The sequence below is a fragment of the Palaemon carinicauda genome, chromosome 1, assembly GCF_036898095.1.
Source record: "Palaemon carinicauda isolate YSFRI2023 chromosome 1, ASM3689809v2, whole genome shotgun sequence".
NCBI lineage: Eukaryota > Metazoa > Arthropoda > Malacostraca > Decapoda > Palaemonidae > Palaemon > Palaemon carinicauda.
In genome coordinates this window covers 289,914,333-289,920,139 of record NC_090725.1, presented here as the reverse complement: position 1 = coordinate 289,920,139, position 5,807 = coordinate 289,914,333, and positions in this window count along the sequence as shown.

The following is a 5,807-nucleotide window of genomic DNA, read 5'->3' as shown; positions in this document are numbered from 1 at the left end:
TTGTAATAGATGGAGTTGCAGTAGTCAATCCTGGTAATAACACAGTTTATCACAAGTTTCTTTACCGAATTTTCTGCCTTTCCCATAATCAATTTTAATTGTAGGCGTATTTGAAGTCTGCGTGACAACCATGTGCGAACTTGAGGTTAAAATTTGGGTTAATTCGGTTGACCTTTTGCTTGACCTTGACCTTTGACCAAGGACTTTCAAACTTGAATCACTTCCACGTCTCCTCATGAAAATTAATCCCTGAAAGTTTCACTACTCTAAGAGTAAAATTGTGGCCAGGGAATTTGATCACAAAGAAACAAACGGACAAAGAGAAAAAAAAGGGTGGGGGGAGCATAACCTCCACCCAACTTCGTTGGCGGAGGTAACCAAGAGTAAGTTTAATCAGTCGCCTTAGTTACGAGAGCAGCATCTATGACCTTTGTCATAACGACGCCAGTTAAGTATATTCATTAGTCCACCAATGAATGCTGAATCAGAAGGTCAGAGCTGGTGAATCCCCCCAAATGAATGTTTATCTCTATTGAAGGAACCAAGCAACATTAATTAGCTTATTTTAGGTCACAAGATTTGTGTTAATAATTTGACGTGATATGAAATGTTTCAGATTGAGGATTTCAGTTCTATTTTTCAGACTCCAAGAGAAGTTAGACACTAAAATATGATAAAAGTAGAGAAGATGGAATGAAGTAAGGAGATAAACAAGAGCAATTGATAAAAATGCAAATATATCAATGATTCAATACGAATGAGAAGAAAACTTTTCCTTAGGCAGCTTCTTAAGTACCCTAAGTAAGAATTCTGATAATCTTCTCTCTACAATAAAGTCTCTCTCTCTCTCTCTCTCTCTCTCTCTCTCTCTCTCTGCATATATATATTATATATGTTATATATACAGTATATATATACATATATATATATATATATATATATTTATATATATTATATATACAGTATATATATATATATATATATATGTATATGTATATATATATATATATATAATATATATATATATATACACAGTATATATATGTATATATAAAGTATACATAAATGTATATATACATATATATATATATATATATATGTGTGTGTGTGTGTATCCAGTCATGCTCCGTGCCATTGCCAGACATATAACTACTGTGCCTCTCCCGTCTCTCGGGTAGGGGTGGGGGTGGGGGGGGGGGGGGGGTGAGGAAATGGGGATGAGGCGGTGAACCTGTGCGTGTGTATGCATATCTATCTAAATATCTAGAAGTCATTTTTTGACAACTCGGGCACTCTATAGTCAATTCTTTTTAGTGAGGCAGATTTACAGACTCGCAGGGGTGCCCTTTTAGCTCGGAAAAGTTTCCTGATCGCTGCTTGGTTTGGACAAGATAATTCTAACCAATCAGAGAGCAGGAAACTTTTCCGAGCTTAAAGGGGCACCGCTGCGAGTTAGGGAAAATGTGGTGCCTTTTTAGCTTGGAAAAGTTTCCTAATCGCTGATTGGTTAGACAAGATAATTCCAACCAATCAGATAGCAGGAAACTTTTCCGAGCTAAAAAGGGGCACCGCTGCGAGTCAGTGAAAATGTGCCCCATTAAAATATTGAGTATGAGTTAGTGAAAATGTGCCCCATTAAAAAAAATTGAGTATGAGTTAGTGAAAATGTGCCCCATTAAAAAAAACGAGTATAGTTGTATTATGACCTCTGGCGCAACGAAAGATATCGCATGTCGTCCGTGAGGGTAAAAGATGCATTGCAAGATGCAAGTCGTGACGTTGTATACAAAATGGGTTATTACTGATCGAACTTGCGTGCGAGATGATAGTGGTTAAGGATGGCATTTAATAAATGATAGATGATATTGCACCGTTTGTTGCATGAAAAGAGGAATTATTTATGTTATGGATTTCATCACTAACTCGAGGATGGTTAAGAGTGTATCATACATTCATATTTGTATATTAAGGGTTTATGTGATGTGCGTATTATTATTATTATTATTATTATTATTATTATTATTATTATTATTATTATTATTATTATTATTACTTGCTAAGCTACAACCCTAGTTGGAAAAGTCAGGATGCTATAAGCCCAAGGGCCTCAACAGGGAAAATAGCTAAGTGAGGAAATGAAACATGGAAAAATAAGATATTTTAAGAACATCAACATCTAAATAAATACTTCAATATAAACTATAAAAAAAACTTTAAAAAAAAAAAACACGACAAAGAGAAATTAGATAGACTAGTGTGACCGAACGTACCCCCAAGCAAGAGAACTCTACCCCAAGACAGTGGTATGGCACTACACAAGACTAGAGAACAATGGTTTGATTTTGGAGTGTCCTTCTCCTAGAATAGCTGCTTACCAAAGCTGAAGTGTTTCTTCTACCCTTACCAAGAGGAAAGTAGCCACTGAACAATTTCAGTGCAGTAGCTAACCCTTTGGGTGAAGAAGAATTGTTTGGTAATCTCAGTGTTGTCAGGTGTATGAGGACAGAAGAAAATCTGTAAAGAGGAATTAGACAGACTAGTGTGCCCAAGTGTACCCTCAAGCAAGAGAACTCTAACTCAAGACAGTGGTATGGTACTACCAAAGACTAGAGAACGATGGTTTGAATTTGAGAGTGTCCTTCTCCTAGAAGAGCTGCTTACCAATAGCTAAAGAGTCTCTTCTACCCTTCCAAAAGGAAAGTAAGCCACTGAACAATTACAGTGCAGTAGTTAACCTCTTGAGTGAAGAAGAATTGTTTGGTAATCTCAGTGTTGTCAGGTGTATGTCAGGTACCCTGGCCAACCTACTACCTTAGTTATTATCTATTGTAATAAGTAAGTGATTATTTAATACTTTTCCGCTGTAAAGGAGAAAAATTCTAGTAGGACAGTTATAGCTGAAGCCTGTCGCAAATGTCGGAACTTATGGGAAAAGGTTTCAAAATTTCTCAATTTTTAACTCGATATACGAATATTTCGGTATAAGGAAAAGTGTTGTATTCATACACTTACACATGTACATACACATGCACGCACGCACACACACACACATACACACACACACCCACACACAAGCTCAGTTTTCACAACCTTATAGTGAAAGTGCTATTTTCACTATACGCTTTCCGCCTTTGGAATGGGTGGCGCCGGTAAATTTCAGCCTTCTAGTTACTCTACAATTCTTTAGAGGTAAAGTTACCAGTCAAACGCACTTTTTCAATTTCATCTTAGGGAAGTTCAAGTAGCCATATATAGATCGCGGCCCCTAAAAATCGTCTGCCAAGTGATTAAACCACGCGTCCACGGCACTCAATGACCGATTTATAGCTGGGGAGAGATTGTATGGTCATGTTTCAATAGATTCCACCATACCTGAGACTGATTTTGAACTTCAAACCACACGATGGAAGTCTGTGACGAATATCGCTATGCCATCATGATTATATATATATATATATATATATCCGGTCACGCTCATATCTCCCCATTCGTCATTTTTGTGGTCGCGTACGTTAGTTTATATACAGTATATATATATATATATATATGAGAGAGAGAGAGAGAGAGAGAGAGAGAGAAAGAGAAAGAGAGAGAGAGAGAGAGAGGAGAGAGAGAGAGAGAGACCCTCAGTGCTGTTAGTGGTTACATTATTTTTGTCGTTTTCCTAAATATCATTAAAAGTAGATACTCTTCTTTAGTTTTTGGTCTTCCGAAAAAAGAAACGAATAAGTTTGCCAACGGTAGAATGAAAATGTGTACCAATGACTACGCCCAGTTACCTCTATCATTACTAAAAACTAAATACTCTTGCTAAGTGCTTGAAACACGTCGTATCATAATACTCTCTCTCTCTCTCTCTCTCTCTCTCTCTCTCTCCAAAATACTGTTAGATGATTGAGTTCACAGTCGTTATACAGATCTCTCTCTCTCTCTCTCTCTCTCTCTCTCCTCCAAAATACTGTTAGATGATTGAGTTCACAGTCGTTATACAGATCTCTCTCTCTCTCTCTCTCTCTCTCTCTCTCTCCAAAATACTGTTAGATGATTGAGTTCACAGTCGTTATACAGATCTCTCTCTCTCTCTCTCTCTCTCTCTCCATAACACTGTTAGATGATTGAGTTCACAGTCGTTATACAGATCTCTCTCTCTCTCTCTCTCTCTCTCTCTCTCTCTCTCCTTTTTAAAAATTGTTTACAAAATATACCTTAATGCACAAACACGGTCGATTATACTGTACAAGTAGGCCTATGCTTACGTCTGAACATTTCAAAGGCTTAAATCTCCCAAGTAGGTTTTAAAAAAGTCCATATAATTCCCCTTCATTAACGTGTTAATATGCGTAGGCAGATATGAATGCTGTAATGATATATACTGCCAGAAATGACTAAAATACATCTCTCCTCTCTCTCTCTCTCTCTCTCTCTCTCTCTCTCTCTCTCTCTCCTGAATTATACAAGCAAGAAAAAACTCTCAATAATTGTTTTCAGTAAAGAGAGCGAACTCTAACAGCTCCTGCGTTTTTTTTTTTTTTTTAATTTTTATAGTTTATTTATATATGAAAGATCTATTTAAAACTCAATACTCTTCTTAAAACATTTAATTTTGATTGTTCATTACTTGTAGTCTTTTATTTCCTTATTTGCTTTCCTTACTGGACTATTTTCCCTGTTGAAGCCCTTGGGCTTATATCATTCTACTTTTTGCAATTAGGGATGAAGCCTATCTCGTAATAATAATAATAATAATAATAATAATAATAATAATAATAATAATAATAACAACAACAACTAGAGGGCACTCAGTAGAGAGCAGACCTCCTCCGCGGCAGCTTATTTCTCGACCATTTGCTTGACCTTGACCTTGACCTTTGACCTTCTCATGTATTAATTGGCGTGGATTTTCATACACTCAAATATGAACCAAGTTTGAAGTCTCTGTGACAACGATGTCGAAAGTTATAGGTGATTACGTGATTTGGACATTTTGCTTGACCGTAACCTTGACCTTTGACCTTGACCTTCCAACACTTCATCGTTTCCAGCTTTTTTACATAAAAGTTAACCCCTGCAAGTTTAATTACTCTACGATTAAAATTGTGTCCAGGAAGCAGTTCACTAAGAAACACTCACACACACACACAAATAGGGGCGAAAATATAACCTCCTTCCAACTTCGTTGCGGAGGTAATAACAAAAGTTCTCACAAGTACTGTGGATTCCCAGAGACAGACGACTGTTATCTTGGTGAACCCTGACCCAGAGAAAGAATGGCTGTGCTGTTGGCCACCTGAGAGAAGTTCCCTTTTCGACGCCATAACGGAATCGCTGTTAAACACTTTTTGCCTGAGGTGATGTCTTTCTTGTGGTGCTTAACAGATTTGTCAGCGTCTCAATGAATGACGAGTCAGAGGTGATAAGCTCATCGCTGCTTCGTGGCTCTATAACTTTGGTAGTAGCTTGATCTATTCATTATTGTCAATTTGTTCTCTTCATTTATTTATTTCCTTATTTCCTTTCCTCACTGGGCTATTTTTCCCTGTTGGAGGCCCTGGGCTTATAGCATCTTCCTTTTCCAACTAGGGTTTATAGCTTGGATAGTAATAATAGTAATAATAATAATAATAATAATAATAATTATCTGTTTATTTACTTATTTGTTCTGGGCTTATAGCATCTTCCTTTTCAACTAGGGTTGTAGCTTGGATAGTAATAATAATAATAATAATAATAATAATAATAATAATAATAATAATAATAATAATAATAATCTGTTTATTTACTTATTTGTTCTGGGCTTATAGCATCTT